This window comes from Microtus oregoni, unplaced genomic scaffold, assembly GCF_018167655.1.
Source record: "Microtus oregoni isolate MIOR12 unplaced genomic scaffold, Mior012 000033F_ref0000390, whole genome shotgun sequence".
NCBI classification, from domain to species: domain Eukaryota; kingdom Metazoa; phylum Chordata; class Mammalia; order Rodentia; family Cricetidae; genus Microtus; species Microtus oregoni.
The window spans coordinates 9491986-9503526 of NW_024543092.1; positions in this window are offsets into that span (position 1 = coordinate 9491986).

Genomic DNA, 11541 nt, shown 5'->3' on the forward strand with positions numbered 1-11541 from the left:
ATTATGGGAACCTAGCTTGAATCATGATTTGAATATTATAAAAAGAGCACTGGCTTTGCAATAAAGGATGCAGTTGTATCTCCTACTCTGCAACCCCTGTGTCCTGATTTCTGCAGCACTACCCAGGGTCATCCATAACAAAGAAGGTTGGGGAAGGGTCCCCAACAGCACCTGAATCCCTCTGGCTGCCTGGAGAGAGAAGGTGTTGAAGGAAGTGTGTTTTTAGCTTTATCCAGAACTTTCCTGATTTTTTTTTCTTTAAGAACCAACATCAGGACCCCAGATATCACCCAGTTTCCATCTACCAATCAGTTCCGCAGTAAGGAAGAATCTGCTGTCACAGCAGTCGTCACCCCCCCCCCCCACGACATCATCCCGTCTGTCATTGTTTGCCTTTGCATTTACATGTGTGTGAAGAGGAAATCTTGTCCCCAAGGAGGTAAGGAGCAGGTTGTGGTCTCACTCTGGTTCTTGGTAGGGTAGTCTGCTGAGGACATGGAACAGGTGTTTCACTGGGTATGCGGGATGTGAATTCCATTCTTCAGGCTTCCATAGCAAGGGCCTTACCCACTGAGCTATCTTCCCATCGCCTCAACACTGATATTTTGACTGTCTGGTTACCAGTTCAATATACTGTCTTCTGCTCAGACGATGAGAACTGAATATAACAAGCTTCTGAACGCATCACTTGCATGCACTCCTGTCCTGGCCCTGAGAGGGACCCTTACCATGTCCTCATCGCAAACACAACTGCAAAGGTGTTTTCACACAGTCAACTAGGACTGCCCGTCTACTCTTTCTGCCCCGCTTCCCTCTGTGCCACCTGCTTCTGAGAGGCTGCTGACCCCAGAATGGGTCTGTCTGAGAAGGGCTTGTGTGGTCTGTACTCAAAACCCCCTTCCTTTTTCAAGGGTCATGGGACATTGAGGTACAAGTTAAGTGGTGACTTGCAGACTTCTCTGTTGGTGTACGGGGATAATTACTTTCAGACTCATAGTCTGGAGCTTTGAATGTCATTGCAAAAACTTTCCAGACAGAAATCTTCGGCTGCTCATGAATTGTCCCATCAACTGTTACAAGCCACAGAGGAAAGAGAGACCAATGGAGCCAAACGGAGAGTTTCCCAACCAGGCCACCAAAATGTTGTCCCAGGAGGATGAGACAAAGGTATGAAGGTAAAAGCAGTCGCTAAACCAGACATCTGCATCCCCACATCCAAGAGTCAGGAAACCTCTTACAAGAGGGGGCAGAAAGTCTGTAAGGGAACCCTGTGTTCCATCATGACAGGGCTGCTGCACCGCTGAGCTCTCAGCAGCTCTGAGCACTTGCACGATCCCTGCCTAGAGCAGACCTGTCAGCCTTCCCTTAAGGAGAGAGAGGGGTCATGAGGCTCCAGAGCTCCCTGAGAATCTATCTGTAGTTAATGGTGCTGGAGCAGAAAAAACATTTTGTTCGGTGGTATGACCCCTAATAAGAAGCCCATGTTGCTATCAATAATTCCTCACCCTTGCATCTATAAATTACCCCACATGAAATCACGGGGCCAAAATTTTTTTTAAAGAGTGGAGGGAGAGTAACTGGGATGAGAAAGCAGCTAGAGAGTGGGACTGGGACAGGAGAAGGAATGGAAGGGTTGGTATGACCAAAATACCTCATACACATATATGGAAACAGTTTCTATGTGTCATTAATGTGCTAGGACACTGTTTAAGATTGGTTGGTTTTTAATATGTATGAGTATTTTCCTATGTGTATGTGTGTATGTAATGTGTGTACCCGGTACTTGCAGAAGTCAAAAGAGGGCATCGGATTCCCTGGAACTGGAAATAATGTCTCAGAATAAAAAACAAACAACAACAACAACAACAAAAATCCAACACATTGTTAAGTCATCATTTGTAGCGATGTCCTATTGAAGCTTGGTGAGAGGGACTCACAGGTGCTCCTAACAAAGATGCCCGGTAATATAGGAATAATGAATAAAACTGGTAAATGTAAGATATGTGCTGGATAGTTTTATGACAACTTGGCAGAGGTCACCATACACAATTTCACTGACTACTTCATATACTGAACCAGCACCCAGTTCACCAACCTTACACCCCCTTCCTCCATCCTCCCACCCAGAAAACTGCTTTATCTCCTCCTCAATCAGCTGGCATTGCATGCCCCTGCCGGGACACACCCTGGAAATCCATCCACTCTTACCCATAAAACCTAAAGCAGGGGATACAAGGCAAAGTTTCAATCACATATAATCTGCCAGTGGTGCTGAGTGGGGCGTCAGGAAACCTCTGTCCTGGCCCCTTGGTTCTCTCAGGTTAACTCCTAGACATACAGTAGCGGATAATGGTGTTCATTTCAGCAGACATTGCATAGCATTTACTTAAGGAACACATATAACACTTACAACTAGGGAAGCTACTCCCTACCTGGCACTACACTAAACTCTATTGCTGCTTCAGTATGAAAGCAGCTCAAGACATTAGGGGACAATAGGAGACCATATTTGGCCTCTGTACTCATCATTTGACCCCTTATTAAGTAACATCCTGTAGGGCGCAGGCGTCTGAGAGAGGCGGGTGGCAGCAGAGGTGGACAGAGGTTCCTGCAACTTGTTTATGGTTGCCCGCTTTGCCCAAGGTCACGAGTCAGGCCATCGTCTCAGCCTGCGCCTGCATTTCCGTGCTCAGGAACTGCCTTCTGGTACCGGCTTCCAACTAGGGCCCCTTGGGGAGCGGCATTGGGGCGGAGAAAGTGGAGGCCTACAGGGGTGGGGATTGGGAAACTCGGTATCCTCTGGCTCCTGCCAGCCTCCGACTGGAGGAGGAGGCAAACTTGGGAGAGCAGCCTGCAAAGGGCTCGCTGGCAGAGGGGAAACTTTAATCATTTCCTGAGGGTGGAGAAAAGGGGGAGGGGGAGTTCTGTGGTCACGCGATCATTGCCCATGGCGCAAACGTGAAAGTTGACCCGACCAGTGGCTTGCTCCGTGATAGCCAGGGTAAGAGATCGAGCCACACTGCCTGATCACGTGGGTCAGGGCTCTTGCCCCATCCTTCCACGGGGGACGCGAAGGTAAATGTCGCCTCGGTTTTCCTTCTCTGTCCTGAAGCCACCTGCCAGGACAGAGAAAACCAGCTTCCTTTCCTCTTCTTTCCCAGCTGATTTTTTCTCTCTTTTTTTTTGGGTGAGTGGGGGGCGCGGAAAAAACGGAGTCTCTTTCCTTATGCAACTTCCTCCAGCGCCCTTTGGAAGGCCTTTTGCCCCCAATCCTCCCCCCGTCCCATTTTCTACCAAGGATCTGGACTTTTCCTATGTAAAAGCCTCTTCTAAAACAGAAAAAAAAATCATTCATTTTTATCTGAAGAGCGCTTTGTCTGTGTGTGATTCTCTGCACTGTGTGTGTGTGCAGTGCCCATGAAGGACAGGAGCCTGCATGGAATCCCCTGGAACCTCAGTTCCCCAGGTTGTAAGCTGCTGTGTGAGTGCTGAGGATCCCCAACAGCCTGGGCCCCCAAAGAGCAGCTGGTGCTCTCACCCTCTGAGTCCTCTCTCCAGACCCCAGAATCTGCTTTTAATTGTAACTAGTTTTTTGATAGCAGAACTTTCCTAAATGTCCTAGGTTCCAATGTCACAGAGTTAAGGGAAAAGCTCAGCCTTGCTGACAAGATAGCAATTGTCTTCAGTAGGGAGAGAGTAAAAGGAAGGAAATGGAGGGGGTGGGGGATAACTAGGGAGGGTCAAGCATGGGGGTTGAGTGACAGTGGCAAGCAGAGAGGTGACAAATACCATGTGGGTGCAGGAGGGGTGATAGGAAAGGGACCTACAGTGGCAGATGAGTCTGAGATGGAGGAGAAACGTGAGAAAGAGGAAGTGAGGAGGAGCAGGAGGTCTGAGGGAGATTCAGGGTGTGTGAAGTTGTAGCAGAAGCAGAGGGAACTGCTAGAAGAGTGATTCAGAGGCATCTACTTTGATGAGGACAGGAATGCCAAGCAATACCACAGGGCGTGGTTGTGTGCATGGACACCACACAGGGCTTACACTGTCCCAAATAAATTTATCTGCATCTCCCTGAGGTCTGCAGAGAAGCAGCCAAAAGCATAGATGAGTTTCCTGGTTCTGTTTCCCATGGTCCCAGAGGGCACAGCTGCCAGTGAGTGAGAGGAAGGGACCAAGGGCTTGGAGTCCAGGACCACAGTGCCCTCACCTCTCAGTTCACATGGTGCCCTTCATGCGCCTAAGGGCACAAGGACCGCGGTTCTCTGGCAGGGGCGATCTTGGGCACAGGGCCCAAGAGATGCAGGAAAAGACTGGAACTAGGAACCAGCATGGCTGGAACAGGGAAAGGCATGAATTGACAGTCCAGGTGTCTAGGACCTTTGGGAATCTCTGCTCAGGGTCCTCTGTAGGGCAGTACTGAGGTCTCCTGGATTCTCTCCACAGCTCCAGTCACACCTGTCAGTATCAAGGTCTCAGGAAGGAACCATGGCAAAGCCTTGGAACTCCCTGAGCAATCATTTTCAGAAGCTGAGACTTTTGGTTCTACTGAGCTGTCTGGTGACCATGAAGTTGACTGGTGAGTTCCCAGGGTCTAAGTGGAGGGTGGCAGGGGAACAGAACCCTCTCAGGCCCAATGGTCCAGTTTAAACAATGGGCACAGGAGTTGGGATTTTCATAAGACAGCAGCTTTCAGCTTCACAATTATCTGTTCTGTCTTTAATTATTAAAATTCAGTCACATGTGGGTTGACTAACCACTTATATGTATTTAGCATTTTCATGTTCTGTTAGTCGTAACTCCCTTAAGCAGTTAAGCTTCAAAGTGGGTCCCCTTACACAGCAATGGACCACTGTCCTTGATATTACTGCTTCTTGACCACTCCACTTGATGGGATTTTTCTGTACCATATTTGCTGGGATTCAGGAATACAGTTTCCTAACCCCACCCCAGCCTTGAGCCATCATCGTCATCTCCGAGCTTCCAGGAATGTTGGTGCCCTTCTCTCTGGTCCTTCTCACTGTGCTTCTCAGCAGGGATGCTCCAGCATCCACAGACAGCATGAACTCTGCACTCTTCCCCTGGAAATGTTTGCTGTTCCATCCACTCTGGCACATGCACTTCTCTGAGATTCTTGATCCCCACTCTTCTACTGCCAGATTTAACCAGACTAGATTTTCTGTGTCCTGTAGTGTGGGCTAACCTCTGACCAGTCCAGGAATTTATCACTGGACAACTGAAATATACATTGCATGTGGCGCGTGTTGTTCTGGTTTCATTATGTTGCTGTGATAAACACTACCAAAATCAATGTAAGGGAGAAACTGATTTATTTGACTCCTATTTCTAAGCCATAGTCTGTTACTGAGGGAGGTCAGGGCAGGTACTCAGAGGCAGGCCCACATGCTATTCCACACAGCATTATCTAGGACGAAGGAACTCATTTCACAACCAGAGAGGCACAGCAGGAACCATGGAAGAAGCTGCTTGCTGTCTGAATCACCAGCTCCTGCTTAGCTAGATTTCTTATCCAGCCAAGGACCACCTGTCCCGGGAATGATAATGCCCACAGTGGCCGGGTGTTCCTACATTATTAATAGTGAAAACAGCCCCTCAGTAGATACTACCTTCTTAGCTGACTCTAGGCTAAATCAAACTGGCAGTAGAATCTAACCAGCAAAGATGTTCAAGTCTATGATCTGAGTACAGATGAGTTAAAACGGTGTCCATGCAACCTCTGTTCCATCCTCACCCTGCTCCACTCTGCCCCCCCCCCCCCCCCAGCCTCACGCATCACCCTGTCTCCACACAGTCTACATGAGCAGGTTCTGGAGATTCTACAGAATGAACAGATCCAGAGAAGACATCCTGAATTTTCCTGTCATAACTGACAGGGCGCACCCCTAGCAAGATCATGTGATAACAGAGAAGGGAATTGTCCTGGTGGAGAGCAGGGGTGGCCACACCTTGATCTGCATCTTCAAGCAGGAGAGAAAGGTTAAATTTTTTAGCACAGTGGAAACTCAGCCTGGGATTGATTGATTGATTGATTGACTCACTTACTAGCTGTGGGACAATGTTTTGTATCCTATCAGTGTGTGATTTCTTTGTGACTGAATTTCTGTCAGACCAGGCAGGACTGGGTGAGACAGAAACCTCGGTCAACACTTATTTCTCTCTTTCTTTTTTAAAGACTGCCTTCCAGAGGACTTTCCTGTTCCACAGGCAGGGACTGTCTCTGCGTCCCTGCTCTGCATCTCTAATCTCACCGCATGTTTCCTTCACAGATGCTGCTTCTCTTTGCTACAACTCCACCGTTAAAAAACCAGCATCTGGAAAATGGAGTCAGGAAGTCATAGGCCAACTGAACAAAAAGTGTTTTATTTACTGTAACAGTACCAACAACTGTTATCCCAATGGTGTTCTAGGAAATAGACTGAGTGCCACAAAGATCTGGGGAACACAGGTTGAGACTCTGGGAGATTTATCTGACCTGTTCAAACAGCAAACGATTCACCTGAATCAGAAGAATAATACTATCAGAGGTAAGATTCAAATGGCTCCATTGGGCTGGGGATTTAGTTCAGTGTAGAGTGCTTGCCTGGCATGCATGAGGTCCTAGGGTCAATCCCCACAGCTACAATTTAATAAGAGAACATATTAGATGGCCCCCTAAAGGAAAGAACAGGATTTGTGACAAGTTAGGGACATTCAGTGTTTGCATGGAGGAAAAGAAGAGGTCCAGCACCAAAGCTAAAATGTGGAGGGTAGAGCAAGGTCAGATAATGGGAAAGGAGGGAGGGTAGGTAGACAGGATTGATCAAGGGCAGAGGCTGATCTCTTTCCAATGGGCACAGAGCCCCTCTCTCTGCAGGCCAGGCTGTGTTGTTGGCATGAAGTAGATGGACGTTTCAATGGATCCTGGGACTTTGGCCTCAATGGACACAAAATGGTCCATGTTGACTCAAGCATTGAAGAGTGGACTGAAGTTGACCCTGGATCCAGCCAGATGAAAGAGATTTTGAAGAAAGATTTTACTCCCTTCTTAAAAGTGACCTTACAGGGGGACTGCAAGAAATTGCTTGAGGAGTTCGAGTCACACTGCGAAGAAAAGCTGGAGCCTGCAGGTAACTGGGAAGGTGGGGTGGAAACTCAGGCAGGTGAAGGGTGCCGTGGGGTGTGTGATGATCTAATCACCATGAGTTCTGGTGCTGATGGCCGTTTATTCCACCAGTCACTTCTTTCTCACCCTCTCCTATCTCATTACTTGTGTGTACATTGTTTTCTCTCTGTGGTTCTCACTGGCTGTCAGTCTGAGTCTTTATTTCCTGACGTTTTCTTCATTCTAGAATCACTGTTGCTTTTCATCTCCCCTGATCTTTCTTCTTCCCTGTCACCATCTTCACAGGTCACCCTCATGCCTGCTCTCCTGCCAGCAGGAAAGACAAGGACTCATCATTATCCTGCTCTTCCTAACATAGCTGCATGAGTCTTTTGAGGTTGGGGACCCGCTCACCTAAACAGTTATCCACAGCAACAGGGGTGGAACTTTATGTTGTTGAATTACTTGAGAACCTGGAAGCTACGGTGAGATTTTGTAAGATTTGAGGTCTGGGGAAAGACTCAACTTGTGTTTCCCCTTCAGCCTCAACAACCACTATTCCACGTGTGGACCAGTCTTCATCCATGGCCATCGATCCTAAGATCACTGTCCTGCTGATAATCCTTTCCTACACCCTTCCTCTCTTCTGTGTTTTCTGAGAAAAATCCTTGGCAATGACAGGTACTGTGTGTTGTATTGGGAGTGGGGTGAGGGATAGGAGGGTAAGAAGCAAAGATGCCAGAGTGAATTACTGGAGTCCTATTGTTGTCCCTCATCTTATTGAGCATCTAATTGAGATAGGATGCAAGAGATCTGGAGTTCATGTCACCTGCTAGCAATAGCTTGTATACCCGGAGCCTGGACAGGACAGGAATCCTGACATAGACCAGTGGGAAAGGAGGGGGGAACACAGCAGGTTCCTAATCAGGAGGAGATGAGGAGACAACAGGAATACAAAAGAACATGGTAGTCCCACTCAATGTGTAGAGGGAATAAGATTCCACCCCATAGACAAAGATAAAGGAGATACAAATAAAAAGATGGCCCAGTGGCAAGACACCTGTTGCTCATGCATCACACCCAAGTTCCATTATCTGAACCCACAGGGTAGTCACAACCATACAGTTTCAGGTCCAGAGGAGCCAGCCCCTTCTTCTTCACATACACCAAGCATTCACAACAGAACATTTAAAGACTATCAGACTCATATTTATACACATAAATAAATCAAGCAGCAGCAGCAGCCTCCAGAATCAATGGAACAGTGTCCCCACTGGAGACAAATGAGACTAAGCTGTTCCTGGAGTCTACAGCTCCCCTCTGGGCTACTCAGATGAACAAGGTAGGGCAGGGACAGGCACACCCACAGGTGTGATGCCACTCTTAGATTTTGAGGGTTTTACAATGAAAGGGAAATGATGTCTGGAACCCCACTCATAGCCTGGGGAACCAAAACCCAGGGCTCTTTCTGGATAGAGATCCTCTGTCTCTTCCACCCCCCACCCTCATTAGGCCCAGAGTGAGGAAGCAGAGCTAGTCATCACCACTTTATTCTGATCTCCCAGGTCTGCATCAGGGTCTGGGGCTCTGGGACACGGGGAAAAAATGAGGAAGACAGTAGGGGATCCAGGGTGGAGAGCCCAGGGGTGATGGAGGAGGGAACTGAATGTCCCTCAGTGAGGGTGGCTGTGGGGTAGTGATGACTGGTACAGGGCACCCAGGAGAACTGACCCAGGCTCTCCTCAGATCTTTCAAAAGATGTGTTTCCTTGCTGCAGGTTGAAGATGCTCCAGAGAAGTTGTGAGAGTTCATCTGGTGCCACCACTCTCCCTTTCCATCAGCCTCCACCAGATGAATCAGGATGCTGCGGACACAGCATTTCATGTCTTTCACTCTGTGCGGTCACTTGGGCCCTTTCCTACCACCTGGTACTGTTTCCTTGGTGTTCCCTGGTGGGATATGCTCTTAAGCGAAACTTGAACCAGAAATTTGGAAAAGAACATGGTTATATATACATCCCTAGCATAGGAAACAGGATAACCAGATCTCTTTAGTGGGAATGTGATGTTTTCACTCTTATGTTTGTAACAGGCAATATTCAAACATCTCAAGTATAACTAAAAGAAACCTGCAACAACTAATCATAGTAAATGGAAACTGAGGACCAGTTGTTAAATAGAAATCACTGGTAACTGTAACAGGGTGTTGCGGGAGGTCCTCCCACTCCTCCAGCCTATCACTGCTGAGATACCAGCCCATTGGGGCGTGGTCTCTCTCCCTTTAAAAAAGCGGCCACTTCCCTCTCCTCTCTCTCTTCACTTCCTGCTCTGCCGGCGACTAGACTCCCTTCCTGGTTGCGCAGAGGGCTGACGGTGATCTGTAAGTTTTTTCCCCTTTAAATAAATACCACCATATTAATCATAATTCCAAACTGGTGTGGCATTGTTTATGACTTACGCCTTCAACAGGGTCCCATATCTTAGCACAGCTGACTCCATGATGAAAGTGTCATTCACACCGTAAAACTCAGCACACAGACAGCAATACTTGTAAAACCTAAAACAAAGGCCTAATCCCTCCAAGTTCATAGTTGAGGGACAGACTCTGAATGGACTGACCTTGCTTTCTGGCTTCTGTACTCGCATTCCTGGCTAATCATTCTTGACTAAAGCATGTCCACACAGAACATTTTTTTTTGTGCAAAAAAAGCTCTACCTGAGAAATGCTTGGTGCTACACTGGCTCCCAAATATACAGTGTGGTTGCTTACTTGCTAATAAAGAGTTTCTATTAACTTAAATCCATGTCTGAGCAGTCTTCTCTGGTGAATACCCCACAACGTTTCTGGAAGTCTGACCAAGATCCCAGAGCCAGGCCTAAAGACACTGGAGACCCTTGGACAGAGAAGACTGTGGTGGTCAAGGAGCTCCAAGGGACGTGGTCCTCAACTTGTGGGTCACAAGCTTTTGGAGGGTTCAAGGGGCCTTTCAATGTGGTCACACGCCATATGTCAGATCTCTTGCATATCAGATATTTATACTATGATTCATAACACTAGCAGAATTACAGTTATGAAGGAACAACAAAAATAACTTTATGGGGTCACCACAATATGAGAAACTGTGTTAAAGGATAACACTATTGGGAAGGTTGAGATCCACTGTCCTAGGGGGTGTGTGCCACCTGGGTTCCAGGTCACCAGGGTTGTCTTTGATAAACTGGTGTCTAAGGCTTCAAAGGAGTCTGAAGTCTGCACCCCAAAAGGTAACAAATCAGAAACTCACCTAGTCTATCAGGTCCAGAGGGAAGTGTGGCAAAGGCGCCTTCTCTTTTTACACAGAGGAGAGGTCTGACAAGGCCATTGGTCCAGTGCTGGGAACCTCGTGGGATGTCACTGGATTCCCCATCTTTTCATATGAATGAATATGTGATACTCACCACTGCTTGTCTTAACTGTGTGTGTATGTGTGTGTGTGTTATGTGCATTTGTGTGTCTGTGTATCTGTGTATCTTTCAGTTCTATTTTCCTGCATTGACTAGTGGCTTTCTCTAGTATGTGAACACCTGGCTTAAGAACTGTGCCCATCTTGTTGGGGACTTGAATCTTTTTTGGTTCAATAAAGTCACCCAGAGAGACAAAAATAAATAGAAAAACAAGAACCATCCATCTTTTCCATTCTGTGAGTGGGTCACATGCTTAGTTCATTGCTTGACTCCTGCTCATGGTCAGGGGTAGTCTCTGTGTGGAGGTGAGGAGAGGCCAACCTTCTCATTCAGGCCCCTCTGCCATTTAGTGCAATGCACACAAGAAGTTGACATAGTTTCCCCAGGTGAGCATTCCCTCAACTCCATTTCTGCACCCCTGCTTTACATGCTTGGGACAGGATTCAGGAAATAGGAAAGAGGTTTGAGTCCTATATTAGGGTTAAACAGGGTCAGAGAGAACACATTAGTGAAACAAAGATTAACTAAGGCTGTAATAGTGGGAGTGACAGACCCTGAAGCTAGAAGTGTATTTATTGAATCTTTGGCTTTTAAAAATGCCAACTTAAAATGTAAGAAGGTCCTTGGGCCTTTAAAGGTCAGATCAGCACCCATAGATGAATGGATCTTGCATACAATGAATGTTGAAACATTTGACTATAGTACTGAGGCTTGGGTAGGAGAAATGATTTCCAAAGGTATGAGGAGAAACCAAAATGCCAATGGTTTTAATTGTGGTAGAATAGGACATCTAAGAAGGGACTAAGAAGACAAGGGATTCCTAGGAATAATGTCTCCTCTAAGGATGGCAAGAATAGGAGGATTCAGCCTTCCTGTATGTGTAGGAGGTGTGGCAAAGGCAGACATTGGACTAATGAATGTAGTTTAACAAAAGACAGACAAGACAACCAGATACCACCAAGAAACTCCTTGAGGAGGCCTCTCACAGGTCCCCATGTC